This window comes from Miniopterus schreibersii (assembly GCF_964146895.1).
Source record: "Miniopterus schreibersii genome assembly, chromosome: 9".
In the NCBI taxonomy this organism is placed as follows: Eukaryota; Metazoa; Chordata; class Mammalia; order Chiroptera; family Miniopteridae; genus Miniopterus; species Miniopterus schreibersii.
In genome coordinates, this window is record NC_138118.1 from 65,267,586 (window position 1) to 65,291,408 (window position 23,823).

Here is a 23,823-nt window from a genome sequence, read left to right on the forward strand (position 1 = left end):
TAGACCAAGCACACTGTTGAAAGTATTTTTATGCTGCAGATACTTTCCCAGTAAGTGATTTTTATACTTAAAATATTATGCTTACAACAAGGAGCATCAGTGAAATATGTTTCCCTTTTATTTCCTTATTGGAGATAAGCCATCATTTATAAATAATGACTCTATCCATAGCATGCACCATATGTTTTCATGAGCCAACTCATATGCATCTCTATTTGCAAACACTCTTATGCCTCCCAGAGACTTTAATCATGTACAATTGGCAACCTTTCCTTTCATTAAAAAAATTAGTTCATTAATTGGCAATAACCAGAAAATGTAAATGATAGGATAGCATTATAAAATCACTGTTTAAGGCGCTCCCTTTGGGGGAGGCAGAGAAAAATGACAAAGTAAGGAAATGGCAGAAGTAAGATGATGTCACTTAAGTACTTAAAACTCTTCAGTGGTTTCCTATTGCTCTTAAGAGAGAGATTTTTAAAAAGTTTACAATATCTCAAATGGCCTGGTTTTTGTGTCCCTTTTAGCTTCATCTCACTCCACTTCCTCCCTTGCCCTTGAAGCTCTAGAGACTGGCACTCATTTAGTATTTGTTGAGAGAATACAATGAGATATACAAAAGGCCAATGAGAAAGAAAATGGTTGCTGTTAATAAATGACAAAGATAACCAAAAGAATTACAAATAAATAACCAGAGCAGAGCATGGAAAAAGTCTGAACTCTGTGGCTTAGCTGGTAAATGTAGGGTGCTAATGAGGTCAATGGAACAAAGTAAAATAATACACAAATAAGCACAAACGAATCTGTTATTTTGCCACAGAATATAACCATAATCCTGGATGAATATATCATAAATGTGTGCCTGGAGGCGACAGGCATTCAGGTGATGAAAGGTCACTGACTATGCTACTCCATCACTATTAGAAAAACTCAGGGCTGTTTCTCACTGATGGAAGGTTAGGGGCACCAATTTAAGGTATAATCCCTTATTCATATATCTGAAAAACAAGACAGAAAATCAGAAGTCAATTGGACATGCTCTAACACATTAATGTTTACTAGTTTTCAGGGTCTTAAATCATTAGACAAAATCAGAAGTCAATTGAAATGCACTTACATGTTAACAGCCCCTAGTTTGCAAGCCTTAAATTATTAGGCATACTCACTAGTGAGTAAGACTTGCTAAAATGACAACTGAGTCATTACACTATCACCCATTCTTCTTTAGTTACTCTGATCTGTGGGATCTCTTTTAATTCTGTTTTTATTGGCTTTAGGGTTTTACTTATATTCCAATAAGACAATACAATAGATTGTGGATTTATAGGTATATAGGTAGAGTACAAAACTCTATAACTGATATAATAGTGATGACTATTTTTCCTACTGGACTTTTTTCTTAGTGCAAGGAGGGGCTTGCATATGTCTTATTTGCTTCATTGCTATCTTTTATTGCTCCAGATACTCTCGTTCATTCAATTTCCTATATTCTGTGGAAAGTAAGGCAAGTTTGGAGCTACAGTTTATAGTCAATCGGGAATTATAGCTTTATGTCTTCTCTAATAGTTAATCATTTCTACTCAGAAAATTTAATTATCCTGCAGCAATTGAGAGTGTGCTACATGTGGATTTAAATATAGTATTTTTTTTATTGATTGATATTTAGAGGGGCACAGGGAGAGAGATACATCAATTTGTTGTTCCACTTATGTAAGCATTCACAGGTTGCTTCTTGTATATGATCTGACCAGATAAAAGGAAAAAAATTTCTCCTGGAAGTGCTATAATGCAGTTATGCTGAGCTATTTTACAGTACTAAATGAGAGAAATTATGAATAAATTATATATTAGGGTCATTCTGAAGAGTTATCAATACAATGAACAAAATAGTGACATTTATTATGATCTATTGACTTATTTATTTTAACTTTAAAAGCTTATATAAATACAGAGTTCCACATCAAACATGTCAGTAGAATTCTATTTACTCTGTAATAAAATACAATTAGTGTCGTGATCTCTTCAGCCTCTCCCTCCAACACATTAAGCATCTCGCAGGTTCTAGCCCCGCCCGTCCCTCACAGAAGCTTCCAGGGCTCTGGACCAGGACCGCTGGGTGGCTTCTCCTTTGGTTTTGCTTTTTTGCTCTTTTGTTGTTGTTGTTGTCCAGGTCTTGGTTACCTCACATTCTCTCTCTGAGGAGGTCTCACGTTTCCAATCTGTCCTGCAAATTATCAACCAAACAGTCTGCCAGCCACACTGCTGTGACTACATTACACCCTCAAATGATTCCCTGTAGCTCTCCAGATCACACATGCATTCATGGCTGGTGTGTTTTAAGACATTTCACCATCTGCCCCCACTTGACATACCTTGTCTAACAAAGTCCATTTCCCCTGCTCTGGGTATATTTGCAACTAGACTAGGCTCAGGGGACCTCACTGACTAGAAAAGAATGACTCTGAGCTTTTATCAACTCTTTAACACTAGGTTAAAAATAAATTTTATTTTTCAAATTTTCTTGTTTAAAACATCTTTCCCCACCTTTCTGCATGCCTTACACTTTGGAATTTCTTTTCATATTATCGTAAATAAAAAGAAAGTACAGTGATTCTACAGACAGCTATTACAAGATCACAATGTGCAAATAAGTCTACAGAATAATGAAAAAAATTATTAGAAAATTTTTTAAATAAAGCGACATTTACTCTGGAATTTTACCCAAATTAAGAAGACCAAATGACAGCGATATTATGTTTATCACATAACAACATTCACAAATAAATATAGTGTAAAATGTAGGGTGATTGATGGAGACTGTGGATGGATGAAATGATTAGAAATGGCACAGTTCATAAAGAGAGACATTTTGAAGGCAGTGAAATTTGAACAGAGTTTTGAGGAAATTAAAGCTAAGTGATCAGAGATGGGAAAAAGAGAGCAGTAAAATATGGGAGGCTGGTCTATGTGGGAAGCCTTTGAAGCAAAAACTACTTCAAAGAATTAATCATCACCACTAAATCTTTCCAAGATTTTCCACTCTGTTCTGTGATGAACCTCTGAGTAGAAACACTGAAAATTTGGACCCTACAGACCAGACTGAGAGCTACAGGCAAGGAAGTCATAGTCTGCCCCCTTTAATCTTCATAATTATCATGGAATGTCTGCTAGCAAATCATAGGAAATGAATCCAAAAGATGATGAATTTTCAATGATGAGGAAGTATTATCCTATTAACTGGTCTGAAAGCTGTTTGCTTCCACACTGAAAATCATGAATGTGTTAGGAACTCCCAGCTCATTTCACCAACAGTTAACATTTATAGTAAGTTGGTCAGGCACATCTCAGAGTTAGTAGCAGTCATAAGAGTTTGATAAAAATGTATTCAGCTGATAGAGAAAGGGAATCATCAGTTCAGCAACTGAGATAGAAAGTCTCTGTTAAAATCAAACAAAAGCAAACCATGATTAATAAATACTTAGAGAAAGAAAACCTGAGAGTTCTATAAAACATTTATGTCTGTACTGATGAAAGAGTTGGTTAGTCTGAAATGGGCCAAAATGGAACCCAGGAACTAGTCAACATATGTCAAAATTAAAGGACAAATGTGAACAAGAATCTGTGAAAGTATTTTTAAAAGTTCCTCTAGCTCACAGTTTTCTAAATTTGGTGGTGGGGGAGTGGGTTCTAAATATTCCCATCTTCAGGTCCAATAAGAGAACTAAACTACTCCATTGGATCTACAAAGCAATATTTTAGAAATGTTCATACAAAAAGGATCCTTAAGGAAGGGGAGCTGTCCAAGACAGTGATGTAGGAAGATTCTAACTCACTTCCACAGATACACTAAATCTATAGCTCCAAATGACACAATGCCCTCTGAATACAACCTGAACACTAGCTGAAGAGCTGTTTCACATCAGACAAGAAAAGGGCCACACTGAGGTGGGTAGGAGATTGAGACGGAGTCTCACCCAAAACCCCATCCCGAGAGCAGAAACTCACACTCAAAAGGGATCTCACAAATCCAGGGCTTCTCCCTGAGAAGCAAAGGGTTTGCACCCCACATCAGACATCTAAACTCTTAAGACATGTACCTGAGAGCTGAACACCCGAAACATCTGGCTTTGCTAACCAACAAGACTAGTGTCCATGAGACCCAGCGGTAGAAAAAGTGAGAGACTGCTCTTGAAAGGATCATGCACAGGCTCACTTGCCCCAGGGCTCAGTGCAGAGGCAGCACTTTGGAAAGCACCCAGGCTGTGTGTGAAGATTCTAATTTGCTAATCTTAAAGCATCTTCTAGAGGCAGGAGCCTGTGTGATTCTTCGGGCACAGAGGAGTCGACAGGTGCCATTTTTCTGCCCCCCCTCTACCTTCCTAAAGTCAGCAGGTGCGAACCATTCCTGGCTCTTCCTCTACCTTGTTAAAGCTGGCAGGGGCAATCCTTGTACTCTTCCTTGCCGAGCTCCACAATGCCAGTATCTCCCAGAGGCGAGCTTTCACACAAACCTGATGTCCTGATTGTTTTATGTCTGGGGCCCCAGGTTTTGCAGTGGCGGCCGAGGGGACACTCCCTGAGTGCCTGGCTCTGTGTTCTTGGGGCCCACGGGACTGTAACAATCAGAAAGATAGTTCTTGGCACACCACTGCCTCCCCAGGGCACTGCAGAAAGCAGATTGAAATATACTCCCAGTCATTCTGTAAAAGAGATCTATTCACTTAGAACTTCAACGTGAGGGGCAGGCTTTAGGTCTATCACACATCTAGAGGCGATACAGGTTGTTCTCAGGGAAAGTGAGCCAGTAAATGCCACATTTGCATTCTCAATCTGCCTCTCTACAGCTCACTGTTGCCTCCCAGAAAGGAGCTTATATCCTCATCTGGAGCACCAATTTTTCCAACTGTAGCACGGGGGGACACCTCAGAATCACCTGATTTGGGTATCAGCAGGGTTTACGATTGTGGCCCCACAGTAATGTAGATATTTGCATACTTTAGAAGCTGCTGCCTAAGGATCTGGCTTCCAGGCAGCCTAAAACTAAGTGCTGACTTCCCAGCCGGCATGCTTCAGTGGCTGAGCATTGGCCTATGATTGGCCTATGAACTAAGTGCTTACTGAGATCCCTCCTTCTGGAACCCTAATGGGTTTGGCACACACTCAACAATTGGAGCTATTAAATAATAAATCAGATTCTTTGGAAAAAACCACAAAAGTTAGAGATTTAACCAAGCATCAGGGCAAGGTTCATCTTCCCCATGAGGCAACTCTTTCAAGACTGGGAGAGGTAAATGTTTCACTTAACACATAAAAACAAACACAGAAGAGTCAAGCAAAATGAGGAAACACAGGAATATGTTCCAAGTAAAAGAACAAGTTAAAACCTCAGGAAAAAAATCTTTAATGAAATGGAGATAAGTAATTTACCTGATAAAGATTTCAAAGTAATGTTCAAAAGATGCTCACTGAACTTGGGAGAAGAATGGATGAATACAGTGAGAATATTAACAAAATGAAAGATAAGAAAGGATCAAACAGAAGTCACAGAGCTGAAGAATACAAGAACTGAATTGGAAAATACACTAGTGTGTTCATCAGCAGACTAAAGCAGAAGAAAGGATCAGGGATCAAAGGTAGGGTAGTAAAACTCTCCCAGAGTATCAAAAAGAAAAAAAGAATTTAAAAAAGTAAAGGCCCGGCCAGGCATGGCTCAGCGGTTGAGCATTGACCTAGGATCCAGGAGATTGCAGTTCGATTCCTGGTCAGAGAACATGCCCGGGTTGTGGGCTCGATCCCCAATTGGGGGCGTGTAATCATTGATGTTTCTATCTTTCTCCCTCTCCCTTCCTCTCTCTGGAATCAATAAAGATATATTTAAAAAATAACATAAGTAAAAATAAAAAAGTAAAACTAGCTTAAGGGATATATGGGACAACATCAAGTGTAATAACATTTACAGTATAGAGGTTCCAGAAGAAGAAGAGAGATATTTAAAAAATAGGGTAAAAACTTTTTTAAAGTAATAATGGCTGAAAACTTCTCTGATCTGGGGAAGCAAACAGACACCCAGGTCCAGCAATCCCATATTGTTTCAAATAAAAGCAATCCAAAGAGAATTATAAGACATTTTAAAATTAAAATGTCAAATGTTAAAGATAAAGAATCTTAAAAGCAGTGAGAGAAAAACAACTTGTTACACACATGGGAACCCCCATAAGATGTTAAGTTGACTTTTCCACAGAAAGTTGGAAGGACAGAAAGGAATGGCAAAATATACTCAAAGTACTGAAAGAAAAAAATTCCAATCAAGAATACTCTACCTGGCTTAGCTATTCAGATTTGGAGCATTTTCCAGATACGCAAAAGCTAAAGGAATTCATCACCACTAAACTAGACTTACAGGAAATGTTAAAGGTACTTTTTTTAAAGCTGAAAAGTAAAAGTAATTAGTAATAAGTAAATATATGAAAGCATAAATCTCACCAATAAAGGTATAAATATATACTAAAGGTAATGGACTGACCATATACAAAGCTAGTGTAAAGGTCAAAAGACAAAAGGAGTAAAAATAACTATAGCTACAATAATTAAGGAATACACAAAATAAAAATATCTAAATCTACCTATGATTGTAATCCAAGTCAAGATGACCTAACATATTTCTTTCATGTTCCTTTGCTGTTTAAAAATCTATAATACTTTCACAATGACTATTTTATACTGGGTGAAGGGAACAGAAATAACATTTTTGAGTACCTATTATGTGCCAAGCAAACAATCATCATGGCAAATGAGGAGGTAAATATTTTTTAATCACATGTTACAGTATTTGAAATAGAAAATCAAAGCTTTTTCCCCTTGCCCCAAGTCATCAACTACTTACTGGCAGAGTCAAGGTTTCAAACCCACATTCTGACTCCAAATGGTTCTCTCTATCATAACATGAGAAATTTCAGGAACAAGCATCTGACAGGCACTTGATAAAAACTGGTAAAATAAATGAGCTTTTAAAAATCTAAATTTATATACGAGAGCACTTTCCAAAATACACTTTCTTTCAGAACATAATCTACCCTTAAATTTTATCAATATGTGTAGCATATTATAATCTGGAAGTCATCAATAGTATAACTATGAAATAGAATTATAGTATAGACACAAGTTTTTGTGAATGAACGTTTAATCTCCTTGGGGGTTATTCTTCTATTCAGTATAATTGTTTTTGATATTTCAGTAATGCTTTTATGAGCAACTTGACCTTTGATGCATTTATCTTTTCAAGCTTGTAGCCTAATAATTTACCAGAAATGGTACATTCAGGATGAGAGTTAAAACACACACACAAACACACACACACACCCCCAACCCAAACAACTCTGGCTTATAAAGCAATGCTTTTTCAGATGCAATTTTATCTGATTGAGAATTTTACCTTTTGATGTACTGTAACACCCTACATGTATATGCTGTTTTACATTGTATTTTCATAATCTGGGCTTCAGAACATATGTAATAACTAGGTAAATAAGCTTTAGGGAGGCACTGGCTCTATCTGGTTATGAGAATAAATGTCAAAAATACAAACTGTAAGCCAATAAAAAAGAAGAGCAATAAATAGCACTTACACATGTGAACTCTTCTGCTAAAAATCAGTTTGAATACTAAGGAAACCATGACAACATTCACTTAGAAACTGACAGCATTTTATTCCCCAATTCTATGGTAGTTGCTAAACTACATCAATGAAGATAACATAAAATCAATTTGAATACTTGCTATTGGAAAACTATATCTTCTAGCATTGTGTACCAAGATAATGCTCACATAGAAGCCATTAAAAAATCAAAACCACTATTGAACTAGAGAAATCTGAAAAAGTGCTTGGCTTATGTGTACACCTGAGAAATGGAAGAGAGGCTACCTATTTGATCAAACCGGGAGAGAAGGGGCAGGCAGAATGAGTTCCATAGCTAATGTGCTAAGACTTTTGAAGTCTTTACCCTGAGGGCAGGAATAATAAACGACTCTGCTTGGATTTGGATGGACTTACAAAGCCAGGGGGGGAAATGGATGAGATGAAATACACAGAATCAAAATAACAGGGGATTTGGGGAGTTCAGATTTTTAGACAAGTTAAGTTACTAGAAAGTCAATGCAAGGAATAACAATAGAGACCCAAATGGGGAAATCTTGTCAGCTATTCTTGAAGATCATAAATTTTTCAAGTGATCAATTTTACAATGAGTCAGAAGCATAAAGAAATCCTATGTTCATATGTGAATACCTTGTTTCCGATAGTCAGTCTAAGGGACATGAACATAAAATCACAATCTGGAACTAATAATTGCTAACATTTATGAGCACTTCTGTATGCTAGAAACCAAGTGTTTTATAGGTTTTATCTGAAGTAATGTAATTCTCCAACAATCTTATGAGGTTGACATGATTATTATAGTCATATTCTAGAGAAGGAAACTAAGGCATGAAAATCAATTAATATGCCTAATGTTACACTGCGCTGTCTTTCTTATTATTTAAGTGAACTGATTTATTTTTCTCTCTTTCTTGTGATTCTCCAATAGAACACTGTTGTGTGCATATAATCAGAGAAGTGTGGAAAGGAAGGGTGTGGGAAAGATTTAGTTTAAGAATTAGAAAATGAGGCCCAGAGAGAAGAAAAGACTTGCCCAATGTCACACCACACATTAGGGATAAAGTTGGGTTTCTAGTATTCATTCATGGACCATATGGAGCTGAGATTTAGGGATGCAACATTTGTTATTTTCTCATATATGAGGCCATTACAGAGATTACAGATATGATCCCACAGCATTGTGCTCAATTATCTGATGCACCAAAAAAATACAAATAAATTACACTACTCTCAATGGTAACATTCCTATGCTGTGAAAACTGCTTACAATAATTTTGAGAAGCAGGAAATATCTCATTTAAATAAGTGAAAAACTGTACAGATCAAATATAAAAGCAGCAAATCTCACTCCAATATGTATGGAGCTCTAAATATAGAAGGGTTTTCTTCTTGAAAGTAAAACAAAACAACCAAAGACATTCAGCCAACTGAGAGTAAAACCCAAGTCAACAACCTGGGAGTAGGAAAGGGACAGTGTTATAGGCCTGATAACAATAATTGAACCTATGTAAATAAAAGAAATAAAGCTAAACAATTTGGAGACTTTGTTATAGAAGACAACACAGAGGCCACGAATCTAGACATTAAACTATCTGACATAAGTCAATAAGGCTATTTTAAAGGATATATATATATCCATTTTATATATATATGCTGAGATAGGCAATTTTGGTACATCTCCAAAATTTGGTATGTCTCCCAAATTTAAAAGCAATGGCATTGATAATAATTCACCTCATTCCATTTCATCAGTGGACATTAGAAATAAGGTAGTTCCTGAGAAAGCAGTTCAGTCAACCCCCAATTCAGCACTGCTTCAACAATAACATGGACAACATGGATCACTCTTTTGGTAAATACCTTTTGCAGTAAAATGCACTGTCAATAATCTTTAATACTTAATAGCATGTCACACCCAGAAAACATTTTTCTTAAGGATAACTGTCCAGGTAAACTATTAAGTTCATTTTTTATATGAGGCAACCAGTCAGAGACTACAGAGATGCAGGCATGTTTCAGAACTGATTGCTAAACTCAACCGTGGCCATCATGTTCTCATCTCATTCCATGGGCAGTTAAGTGGATTTGATAGGGCTATCATTGCTTAGGAAAAATCTTGAATTTATGAAGCTTTAGAGGATGATAAAATTCAATTATGCTTTGAAAGAAGTAGAACTGAGTCTCTTCAATACGAGAGGATTAAAAACCTTTGATAAAAGGAAATAATAATGAAAATTTTGTAGCTCATTTCATCAGTTGTCCTAATGCTTCTTTCTAAAAGGTCTTACAAATAAATGGTCCTTAATTCCAAATATCCATTTCTAATATCTGATATAAGACTTGAATTTCCTTTTGCCATTTCAACCTAAGGTAGCAATGATTTAAGTATTTAAAAGGACTCAGATACAACTTAAGTTTCCAAAAACTAACAGTATATTGTAAAGAAACATTATTTTTTAATTCAAAAGAGTTGAGAAGAAGAATTAAAGGGGAGAAGGCAAAGTAGTTCTCACAGTTGAATTGGGAATAAAAGCTCTACCATGGATAGAAACATTAAAATTAAGAGCAGATATTTTGAACTTACATTTAAGGCCAATAATTAATACACTAGAGAGTTTATATAATTAAAAGAAAAGGCTTCGATAGACTCAGGGAGGATCATCCTTTCCATTAGAGTGAAAATAGGAATTCACATAACATTGACATGCTTAGTGAATGAGGCTATGGAAAATTTTCCATGGTTAAAAGTGAAATAAAGATTCAAAGTAATTCGGAAATGAAGCTTTCTAACTGAATGCCTTCTGTGAAGTTATTGCTTTACTGGGATACGCATTACAGCTTGAAATTTGTGTATCTGTAGGGCTCCTTATCTAGTTTCTTCTCTTTCTGGCCGTCAGTTGGCAGAATAAGAATCTGAAATTACGCAGTGAAGCACCTAAGAGTGCTTTAAGAAGAGCAACTGTTTTTAAAAGTACTTCTGAAGCAAATTAAATAAACTTTTATGGGAACAACACAGGCATAAAGAGGTCCTGGAGCGATGGCAGTTCCTGATGCAGGACAAAAGCAGAGGTGTCAGCCTGTACAAACAGTTTAATTTCACCAAGGGACACCACAAAATACAAGTGTCTTGATGTTTTTGTCTGTTAAGTTTTTCTGTTAATTAAGCATTTTCCTAGCGAAGAGAATGCATTTTACTAGGAGTTATAAGGACTCTACTTGATTTATATGGTTATTGTTGTGTTTGGTTCATGTGTATCCGTATCATTTCGTTACTGATTGGGACACTTTCTAGGTCCTGGCTTCCACTCTTGCTCTTTTCCACTCAGCAGCCAGAACCACCTTTGAAAATGCCATTCCCATGCCATCAGTCTCTGCTGAAATCTTTCAGTGGTTTCCCATTACCGTGCAATTATATCCCGAGTCCTAAAAGTCCTGGTGATGGTCTGGTTCTTGGTCCCTCTACTCCCTTTCCTGCTGCCTTATTCTGTTGCAGTCACATTGACCTTTGGGACATCTTGGGACACTTTAATCATGCTCCTGTCTGGGCTCTTCCTTCTGGCTGTAACACTTATCTCTCTGAAATTTCCTTTACTCGGTCCCTCATGTCAAGTCTCAGTTTAACTCTTCTCTTAAGAGGGCCTTGCCTGGTCATTTCGTCTTTAGCTCTCCCTTAGCACACCCTTCTCTGTTTTGTTTTCAGGTACTTTTTACAATTGTTAGGTATGGTTAGTGATGCATTATATCTTTCGGAGTGTTTCTGTTCTGTCTTTCTCCCCTAGGGTACAAGTTCTACCAAGTCAGGAATATTGTTCCTAATGATTAAAAAAGTGCCAGGCACACAGTTCAAGTTTATTAGACATTTTCTGAGTAAGTAAATGAGTATGATACCTAAAGAGTTGAAGCAGTCATAATAAGGAACACTTACAATTCAACAATAAAAAGACAACCCAGTTGAAAAACAGGCAAAGGGTTGAACAGACATTTTTCCAAAGAATGTACACAAATAGCCAACAAGCACATGAAAAGATGCTCAACAGCATTAGTCACTAGGGACACACATATCAAAAGCACAATGAGGTACCATTGCGCACCCACCAAGATAGTCATTAAAAAAAGAAAAAAAGAACAGGTGTTGAGAATTCAGATGCATGAAAGTGTCATACACTGCTGCTGAGAATGCAAAACTGTGCAGCCACTGTGGGAAGCAGACTGGCAGTTCTTCAAAAAAATTAAAGTAGAACTTCCATATGACCAAGCAGTTACTCTCCTTGCTATATACTCAAAAGAACTGAAACTATATGTCCACCCAAAACTTGCACACAAATTTTCATGGCAGCACAATTCAAGAGTCAGGTAAAGACATCCCAAGTGTCCATCAACAGTTGAATGAGCAAACAAAATGGGAGATATGGAATATTATTCAGACATTAAAAAGAAATGAATTACTTCTGCAAGGTGGGTAAACCTTGAAAACATTAAGTGAAAGAAACCAGACACAAAAGGCCGCATAGAATGATTCCATTTCTAGAACTATCTGGAATAGGTCAATTCATAGAGACAGAGGCAGACTGGCGGTTGCTCTGAGCTGTGTATAACTGTGTGTGCAATAGTTTAACAATAGTCGTAAGTCCAACAAGGTTGGCATCAGACCATCACTGGAGCAGATGATGGCAAACTGATCCTATTTTCTGCCTGTCATTTATGTGACTTTTCTATGGTTGACCTCTGACAATTTTCAACTTGACTTAAAACTATTCATTCTACCTTTTAGTTGAGAATTCCTCTCTGACCCTGTAAGTGTTCAAGACAATTTAATAATCCAGAGTGCCATAAATCAGCGCAAATATCAACCATTAAATAAGATGCATATACTTAATATGAAAAGAAAATTTCTCTTATCATATACTAGTCATAAAAACAAATTATTGTCATTTCATTTAGATGGATTCATTCCTGATACTGAGTTATCATCGTAGAAAATTAAAACTGCAGGGATCTTGTACATTTTTTTTTTCAGAGATAAATAAACTGAGTATGTGATAGAAGAAAAGTCTTGTCCAATGTTTTACAGTAAATGACAGAACATAGGATTAGAACTCAGGTTACTTGCCAAATCCCCTTCCTAAATGAAAAATTTCTAAGAGCTACTATTTGTATACATTGTTATTTTAAGCTGTATTCTAGCTCTAATGAAGTATAATATTTAATTTGTAAGTTAATGAACATACTGAAAAAAAAAATTCAAACCCACTAAATACACTCCTAAAATCAGAAAATTTAAACTAGTTCATTTACCCATTTGTAATCAAACAGGCAGAATGGAAGATAAGCGGGCTTGTCGATTAAGCCTTGCTAATGTCACTGTAATCTAGAAACGACTATAAAAATTGATTCATGACTCCAGATGACCTACTACTGATTTGTCAGCTCTTCCAGAGAAATTATAAAAAGTGTACTTTGCTGATATAATATAGCCACCCACCCACACCTTTCTATAAAACGAGGCTTCCACAAGACATCCGACCTTGCCTGTGTGCAGAGATGACCTTGTTTCTCTAGGTGGTAAGACCAATTTTGGCTTCAGGTTTAAATGCAATAAATAATATTTTGGTTATAAATTCTTAATCATCTGCACAATTTTTTTTCTCTTTTTCCTAAAAGTCTCTACATGATGCAAAGGGAGAGAAAGGGGAAAGCAACAGCACATTTTCCCCACCCAAAGAATTATTTTTAGATATAAAATGCATTGCCATCTGTCACAATCATAGTTTAAGGAAAGCAAGGTAGAAATATTTCCATATAATTAAACAAATCAGAAAACTACATTTCAAAACCTACTCTATAGTGAGATAGAAAAAAAAAATAGTTTTCCCTCCCAAAACACAGCTGTGTCATTAAAAATAGATGCACTGAGTATAACAAAGTCAAGATATAAAGTAAAAAATAAGCACAAAGGAATGAGGTAAGAGAGAAAGAAAAAAATCCCAATGTGTAATATTTTGGTGTGAGCTTTAGATTCCCATTTACCTTGTGGCCTTTATAGCACCTTCTATTGATCTGAGCTGTCAGAAGACTACAATATTTTAAACACAACTTTATAAATGTCTTGGATAGAAGGCACATTTTAAAGATGCATATAATGAGATACACAGAAGAGAATTTTGTAGCAGGTTTATATTTCTGATACTTGATGAAAACTGACAGGTATATCATCTCTATATGCTAATCTCTCCCCATCTAGAATCAGGTGCTCTTCATGGAAATTCAACTTAGTAACTGAATACTGCTGGAGAGAAACTGTTCAGGCTTCAGTTATTTAAGACATAAATTGTTATGATGTATTATCCTTTTTATACACAATTGGATATTATTTGCTAAATTTTATTTAGCGGGTTTGCAACTAATTTTAAAATCTAATTTTGAAATAAGTTGGAAGGTGCTCCTCATTTCTGATTCTCTCAAAAATTTAAATAAAATTGGCATTATTTTTCCCTTAGTTTTTTGGCAGCATTTGCTAGTGAAGCAATCTGGGTCTGTCATTTTCGTTGTGGGAAGATAATTTATTTTGGATACAGTTTTGGTGAATTGTATTTTTCTGGAGATCTGTTCTTTTCATCTAAATTTTAAAATGTATTGGCATGAAGCTGTTCATTGCACCCTTTTACTATTTTTTGACATCTTTAGGATCTCTAATGATGTTCCCCTTTCACCCAGAAACTGATAATATGCACTGTCATTTATTTTTGTTCCTTTGTCTCTGGATGAATGTATAAATGTTATTGCTCTTTAAAACAAATTTGTTGATTTTTTTTTTAAATCAGATCCAGTGTATGTTTTCTTTTCTACTTCACAAACTTTTTGCTCTCTAGAAGTTTTTTTCCTTCTTATTATTTTATTTGTTTATATTTCTATGCTATTTTTAAGTGCATGGGAGGAATACTTCATTCATTGATTTTTTTCAGTTTTCCTTTATTTTTAATATAGCCTTTAAGACTATATGTTTCTCTTTATACATGGCTTTAGCTGCATCTCATAAGTTTTGATATGTAATATTTACATTATAATCAGTTTAAAATATATTCAACTTTCCATTTTGATTTTTTTCTTTGATCCATGCATTGCTTGAAAAATTACTTCTTAATATCCACACATATAAAGAATTCATATTTTTATATTGACTTCTAGCTTAATAATACTGTGATTAGAAAACGTTCTGAAGCTTTGAAGCCTTTACATTTATGAAGACTTGCTTCACGTCCCATAATATTTAAAGGTTTCATATTTACTGAGAAGAGTACTCCGTGATTGTTGGATGCACTAACCATAGCTCATTATTTGTAAATTGTGCTTTTAAAATCTTTGTTAGCCTTGCTGATTTTGGTGTCACTGTTCTATCCATTATTGATAGTGGTCTAATAAAATGTCACATAATATTTACGTACTTGCATCTTGCAATCCTGGACAACTTAATCCAATTTTCATGGTTGAAGTGATCTGAAACTAGTCTTCAGACTCTGTGTGTTAGTCTATCCTTTTATTTATTTTTTCAATTTTTCTTAGGGTAGAACTCTCTGAGGTCCCACACCAAAGGCTGATGAGTTAACTAAGATACTCTTTGGTGGGTCCTGACTTCTAACTTTTGTCTTCAAAGTACTATGAAGCTATTAAAATCTCGGTTAATCTTCTCGGGCTTGCAGCCACCCCTTCTGTAATTGCAGGTATCCATAGAGCTAAAACGATTCAAATACCAAACTTACATTTTTGCTATTCTTCTCTTTTACCTTTGACCTGTAATTATTTACTGCCTTATTAGCTCTACAGTGCTTTAAAACATTTCTAAAAATATACTTTTCCACACTTTCTAATTTTTCTTAGTATACTTAGTTCTAATTATTACTCTTCCATTACCAGTAGTGGAAGTGTTGCTAGCTATGACTTCTGTAAGCTTAACCTGAGTCAACCTGCACCACCTCTGTCAAATCTTCCTGACTACTAGCGCTGGAAGAGATCCCTTCTTCTTAAAATCGGTACCATCTATGGGGATGCAACATGGTGCTTTCAGAGACTGCAGACATCAGAGTCAAATGGAGCTGAGATTTAAACTCTTTTCCAGCTGCACAACTTGAATAAGTTACTAGTTTCTGGTCCATAAAATGGAGTTAACACTAACTCTTTTGGGGGGGCTCTTACAAAATTTAGATATGATAGCTATAATAGCTGAACACAGTATAAAGAGGCTAGTACCTAATCATTGCCAAAATAAGTGGTAGATATGACTTCTATCATTATTGATAGTATGACTCATTTAAAATTAATCATGTGTGATTTTTACTGTCAATTATCTTTTATGCATAGATTCTATATATGCCACCAGGATATAAAACCCTTTGGACGAAGAACTATGAATATACCTTTGCTTATTGTGAAAATAACAAGTGCTTGAAATGTCTGTTGAGTGATAAGATTTACAAGAGTTCATAATATTTTTTAGAAATAGACTTGTTGAATATTTTATGTTGATAAAAGAGGTTACAATTGTAAAAAAAATCTTCAAGTTTTGGTATAACGTGAACCATTCCAGCATTCATTTATGAAGGTAGTTACTGAAAGGAATATAAAATCAGTGAACACAAGAATATTGATTGTGCTCAACAAGGAATCCTTCTTCTGTTGAATAATCCAATCAAATGTCATTTTTGCATACGAGAAAAAGTAATTTTGATGACAGGCAAAAATCTCTGGAGTGGGGAGGGAGAATCAATTTTAGTCATGGAAACAAGAGCGATCAATATTCAAACCACCAGTCTACAAACACTGAAGGGAATTGTAGAAAATCAGAATGCTGAATGCACTATTACGAAAAAAAAAAAACAAAAAAAAAACCACAAAAATACTGCTCTCCAAAATGTAGTCATTTAAAATTTTTGTATCTTTTTAGAGAATTTTCAAAACATCACCAATCAACCTGATTTTAGAAACACGGTGATCATTATTAAAATACTACACATTCAAAAATTTTATACCTCTGAACACATTCTCTCTCTCTCTCTCTCTCTGTCTCTGTCTCTCTCTCTCTCTCTCTCTCTCTCTCACACACACACACACACACACACAGTCAGGTATAAAAAAGAGTCCCCAACCTGAGCTGTCCCACTGATAGTACTACTTTCTGTCTGATTACAAAATATCATCTAAGTTACGTTCCATTTTTTTAGATCTTTAAAGAGTTAAATATGCCAACTACATTTACATAGCCTTATATTTTCAAACAACTTTCTATGTAATCAGTAATTTTTAAAAATTTATTTGCTAACTGGCAAGTGTGGCCTCTGAGATAGAGACACTGAGATCACAAGCTTAGGGCACTGAGATACAGCCACGTGCTTAAAAGGAGTTTCAACAGTACTATGCTTCCACTGTTTGACTTTTCCTTCAAATGACTGATCAGGGGGTAGGAGGAAAAGGGAGTTGCCACACAGCAGGTGTAGGCGGTCACTATCTTCGGGTGGTCTCCTTTAGAATTTGTAAGGCAGATGTCTGGAAATGGGAATTTACTACATTAATTAATTCACATGTCATCTTGTTTCCCCCCAAATTTTAATGTAGTTTGCAACACCTAAGAGTTAGCTAGTAGTAATTTTAAAAAAGATGAGAACATTTTATTTTGAAAGTAGAGACACTGGAGAAATGAGGCAAATGCAAACATTTGTATATATGAAATCCCACACATTGGTTACAGGGTCCTCTTAATCTTAGTTCTAAGTTTTCTAACAGTCAACACATAGGAAGATTGACTACAGATTCATCCTAGGATAGGACAAGTTTTCAGGAGAGGTAAAACTGTCTTTATTAAATATTAAAATAAATAACCAAATTATGGAAAATCAATCTAGTTTTGGTGAAAGAATAGACAGGAATACCAGAAAGATCAAATGACCAAATCATATATATGGTCATACCACATAGTAATTATTAGAACTAATACACAAAGATGTTTTATTGTCCTCTGCTGTTTCTTATAGTCCTTTAGGTCTTCTTCACTGACTAGTTCATTCTTACTCCTTGAGTACATGCTGTAGACAATATTTTTTCTATAAGAATACATTTGGGTATTAGTCCTTAGAACAGATTACTAGATGTAGTGTAGATTAACATATTTGAGATTTATATCATATATTGTTAAACAACATTCGAAATACCATGATAATTTACAATCCCTCCTCTTCTGTGTAAAGGTTTCTATTTCATATCACTGGGTACTCTTTTTATTGACTTTATAGACGGAGGAGGTAGATAGTGTCTCATTAATTTGCATTTTTTGTTGCAGTGCTCTCATATGCTCGGTAACCACCTGTATTTCTTCCTAATGAAGTGAACCTGGCTCTGTGGTGGAGCTTAGAACCCAGGCTGATGAGGGGTTGAAAGCCACTGTAGCGGTGAACTCCTGGGGCACCTTGCACCTTATATTCTGCATCAATGACAGTCTTGCCGCACAACCTCCCAGAATGGGATGGGATCTGCAGATTTGCACCATGCAGTCAATTCCCAGTATGTCAGGCTCAGATCTTCATGGCTGTTCAGCTGTAGGTGGTTTAAGAGCATGAAGTTCACTCATTTAGAGTAACACTTTTGAGTGTTTCACTGAACCGTAAGTCAAAACTAACTCATTTCAGATAATTTTTTGGGGGGATATGGGAACTTTATAAAGTAGATGAATATTTAAAGTAAGTAGAAAGATCATTTGTATGTTATATAAATCTTTTTTAAATTTTTTATTTATCGTGTTTTTTACACAGAGAACATTTTCCTTTCTGTGTGTCAGATCTTTCCATCTTACATTTTATAGTGTCTGCCTGTAATTACATACTTTTAAAAAAATTATTGAATTTTTTGGGTGACATTGGTTAATAAAATTATATAGGTTTCAAGTGTACAATTCTATAATACATCATCTGAATATTGTACTGTGTTCACCACCTCAGGTTAAGTCTCCTTCCATCAGCATTCATTCCCCCTTTACCTTCTCCTACCTCCCCCCACCCTCTTTCCCTCTGGTAATCACCATGCTATTGTCTGTGTCTATGAGTTGTTTTTTCACTTAATCTTTTCACCTTTTTCACCCAGTCCCCCAAAACCCCTCCCTTCTGACAGCTGTCAATCTGTTCTCTGTATCTATGAGTTTGTTTCTATTCTGTTTGTCAGTTTATTTTGTTCATTAGATGCCACCTATGAGTGAGATCATGTGATACTTGTCTTTCTGTGACTGGCTTATTTTCTTAGCAAAATACTCTCCAGGTCCATCCATGGTGTCACAAAAGGTAAAATGCCCTTCTTTTTTATTGCTGAGTAGTATTCCACTGTGTAAATGTACCAAAGCTTTTTTATCCACTCATCTACTGATATGCCTAGCGCCCAAAAAACACAGATCCATATAGCCTGAGCTCTTCAGAGTGCGCTGAATGGCCCTTGAACTCTATATTCTCATTTTACAAAAGTGGGCAGTCAAACCAGAATAATGGAGGCCATTCTACTTCAAAAGAATTACTGCCATTCTCTTCTATGAGAAAGGTGAAAGGTGGAAAAACCAAGAAACACTTAATTCCGAATGTACGGTTAACGCATACCCCCAAATCAACATGAAATGGTATTTTGTAGGAGGTCAAAAAAAAAAGAAATGTTCTTTTTCCTGAGTAGTGACTAAATGATTATGGGATTATTTTAAAAGAAACAGCAGCAACCAGCCTTCCCTTCATTTTAGCCTGACACAAACACTTCCATTTTCTGCACATGAAAGCCATATTCTTCATACACATAATCATGATTTTCACACTAATATTAACCTCTTTAATGACCAAAGCTACACTTTAAGCTACCAGTAAATCCATTTTAAAAGGCATTTATCAAGTTAGAGCAAGAGAATATTACTGTGAATATTCTTTACTGTAAAGGGTTCTTTTATGACTCTGATGCACCTTTGGTTTGTTATTTCCCCACAACTGCAATCAATAGACCGACCTGAGGAGAGTTCACCTACACAGCACTAAAGGATTCAATGCAAACCCATCCTGCTAAGAAGCTACGCTGCAAACGAATGTATTCAAATACATAAATATAATGTTCTTCATAGCAAATTGACACTGTAAGAAAATCAATTTTAAAATAAAAAATGGAAGATCAATCAACATTTTAATCATTGTTAATAATGTTATAGATCGATTCCAGGAACGTGCAGCTTAAACAACCTACTACTTGTAAATAACAGAATTAATACACTTATCCTATTATATTTTCAAATATTTCTGGCACATAAAATGCGATATTTAAAAATTACAGCTTTCACTACTATTATTGTGATATATCGATCTTTAACACTCTCATGAGGATGTCAGAGGTGTGCATGTATGAAGCTTGGATATATATTTTACCAATAATTATGAAAGTTATTCTTTTAACTATATTATCAAGGACTCCCTAAAATAACTAAAAAGGAAAGTCTTCAATATAACTTCTCTCTTCATTTACTTGCTGTATTATACTAATTTGGAACATTCCTTCTTTTCCTTAGCATCCTGACAACCTATAAAAGGTCTTTCACATAAAACAGATTCTAAAACATAAGGATCTATTTCCCCACTTTCTAAATATACTGTGTGACAGGTGAACAAGACAGCATCAACATCACTGATTAAAAACAAATTTCACCACGATAAAAACCTCAGGATTATTCCTCGATCAAATTCTGTTTTATAGCCATACTTCTTGGTTTAGTTTAAAAAAGATCAAGGGCATCTGTCTCAACCTCCCCTCCTCCCTGCTGTGGCTGGAGTTCTATTTCCAAATGATCTGATTATACCACTTCCCTAGGAGAGCACTTTTAATTCCAATACAACGGAATAGTCTCTTTAACGGGGCTTTTTTTTTATGATCTGGTTAAAAACAAATTTCATGGCAATAAAAACCTCAGGATTATTCCTCGAGCAAAAAGACTCATCTCCTCTGACTTTCCAAACACGAATTCTGCAATGACATGCCCAAATATGTGCAGCTCCGCCAACATCTCAAGTTCTTTCACACCTCTCTGCTTTTGCATAGCTGTGATGTTAGCCTAAAATATACTGACCTTCTTAAGAATTTTTATTTATTTTTTGAGTTAACATACAAGCCATCTCTTTTCTAAAGCCTTCAGTGACCTCCAGGGTAGAGAGTAAACTCTACCCACTCTGCCCCTTAGCACTCTGAACATATCTCTAGTTTAGAAATGACTGCACTATGTTAAAACAATTTGACTACACATTTTCCCATCTCTCACTAGCTTGTTGGGCAGAATCTGTCATTATTAATATGACTATCACCAGCACAAGCCTGAACCAGAGCAGGAACAATAAATGTTGTAGAAGGAATGAAAGAATGAGTCTTTGTAGCAGTCTTGAAAATTTAACCAATGTTCAAATCAATTCTTTATTTATGAAATCAGAACTACTCTAGAGGGTTCTAGCTCTCTCAAGGAATGTAGCCATCTGCTGGGTTGTGTATTTTAGAAAAGTTCCAGGGGAGGCTCTCTGCATAAATTTCTTATTTAAAAATCATAATATAGCTTTCGATCAAAGTTGACATTTTGGAATCTTAATAAAAAAAATATCAGGCAGATGTTTTGTGACATCATGTCATTTCTATCATGATCTCAGCTATGATTTCCAGCAATGGAATGTTCTAATGTTAAAAAGGTAGAAGACAATACGAAGGAAAAAAAAGATCTTGTAACAATAGTGACAAAAAAATGAAAAAGACGCCTGGAGGCACTTTAGACACTTCACCATTTCAGATGTCTCCTTCTGCTCTGGTAAGGACCGTGATGTTTTCTTCATCTACCATCAAATGCTCTGCAGAGACAAAACAAGTCTCTTCTTTCAGCCAGATTGTCACCTGTAGTTTTCCTACTGAGAAATCTGTAGAAATTAACTTATTGGGAAAGACCGCATTAGACTCTTCTTTCACATAATCTAGGAGTTTTGCAAATGCTGTCTTAGACAGATTCTTTTAAAAAAGCGGAGAGTGACCAATTGCTTATAGGTGAATTGAGTATGCATCTGAAATAGAAGGTCAGACAGCCACTCATTCAAAGCAGGAACTTTCTAATATCTTTTGGTACCAGACCTCTTGGGGGTAAAAATAAAGAAGAGATTTTACTGGTTGAAATAATGGCTTCAGGTAACAATTAAAAATGGCTTCATCCCTGGCTGGTTTGGCTTAGTGGTTAGAGCATTTGTCCCCGGAGACCGAAAGGTTGCAGGTTCTAGTCCTGGTCAAGGGCACATGCCTTGGTTACAGGCACATGAGGGAGGCAACCAATCTGTGTGTCTCTCTCACACTGATGTCTCTCTCTCTCCCTCCTCCCTGCCCTCCACTCTCTCTAAATATAGATATATAGCCCGGCCGGGAGTGGCTCAGCGGTTGAGCGTCGACCTAGGATCCAGGCGATCAGGGTTCGATTCCCGGTCAGGGCACATGCCCGGGTTGCGGGCTCAGTCAATGACTCTCTCATCATTGATGTTTCTATCTCTCTCTCTCCCTCTCCCTCTCCTTTCCTCTCTCTGAAATCAATAAAGATATATTTTTAAAAATAAATAAAAATAAATAAATATAAATAAATAAATATATATATCCTCAGGTGAAGATTAATTAAAACAAAAAGGCTTCAGGTGGAGATAGATCCAATGGCTCTAATGACACCAACTAACACCTCCATCTCTCCTCCTGCCTTTTATATCATCAGCTTTATGTAGTGAGTCTGGCTCCAGCATCTCCTTTAGCTATTTCTGCACAGGTTCTTGCGTGCAGTCTCTGTTGCTAGCACAAATTAGGTGATATGCTCATCCTTAAAGCAATCACTATGGCCAGGAAGATGGGTTACAGTCTTGGCGGAGAAATGGGATCAATCCCATTGAGCCTCGTGAATAGGTTTAGTTTAGCAGACAGATGAATTTCTTAAGGAAAAATCAGAGGCACAGTTGATGAGAGAAGAGAAAGAATGAATGCTGAGGGGCCAAGCGGCATATAATTAATATACATCTTTTAAATTTTTAATCAATTTAGCAATCTCTTTTGATTAAAGATTTATCATTTTAAGGCATAAGATCAAAGATTTAAAAATTTTACTAGTTATTTTACTTAAATTCTCTGTCCCTTTTAGCCTATTGGCCAAACTGAAGGTCAAGAAAATGCACTGTATTAATCTTGTGGCTTTTTATACTACATGCTGTTTTAACAATAGGTGCCCCTAAGATATAAGAAGTCTCGGATTGAGAATCATAGCTAAACAGCATCTCCTCTATTATTTCCTAATGTGGATTATTGGTGAGTTTTGGGGGATTATTGTTGAGTTTTTTGGGAAGACGTATTTTCCCTAGCTCCCACTTAATGCAGTACTTAGTTCCAGCAGTCTTGAAGTTCAAAGATTACTACAGATTTCTCACTATATTTAATTGCCATTTCACAACAGTATTTCCTGATCTTACATAAGTCAACTTAAGTCTAATTTCTGGCTGTATTCAGTGACTTACCTTCCTAAGCAAAGAAAGAAAATTGCAAGTTCCTGATATGACACACTCAGTACAATAATTAGGTCACAAATAGAAAAAATGCACACTTGTAATCTACTCTAAAATTAATAGCAATATGTTATAATAATTAATTTTCATAAATTTGGTGAAACTAAAATAATCTTAGTTCTCTTCAGAAGACGTTACTAGATCAATACTTTGAATCACGCAAATGAAAAAAAGAAATGTAATTCAGATGTTTTGCTTGTGTGACAGGTGAGATTTTCTATTATGAAATTTTACTGTTATATACTTATTTTATAATAGTTAACAGAACAGGAAGAAGGCACCTATTTCTTTAAAACTATACATAAATTCCTTTAAAATAAGCATATTTATGAGGATGCTACTTAATAGGGCAATATAAAAATAAATGAGATAGACTAAATTGTTCGATCAGTATGGGTAAGTAGTAAAATTCTTATTCTTAGCCAAACAAACAAAAAAAGAATGGTCTTTGTGCTTAGCTAGCTTTTTCACTATTGAATTCATCTCAGACGAATGATAGTAACAACAAATAAACAGTATTTATTGTGCATCAGGCACAGTTCTTAGCACTAAACATATATT

General features: G+C 35.6%; 1 protein-coding gene across 1 annotated transcript in view; it reads right to left on the reverse strand.

Annotated features, from left to right (window-relative positions):
- THSD7A (thrombospondin type 1 domain containing 7A) overlaps nucleotides 1-23,823 on the reverse strand; it is a 309,979-nt gene that overhangs the window by 88,042 nt on the left and 198,114 nt on the right. The gene's annotated exons all lie outside the window — the stretch shown is intronic.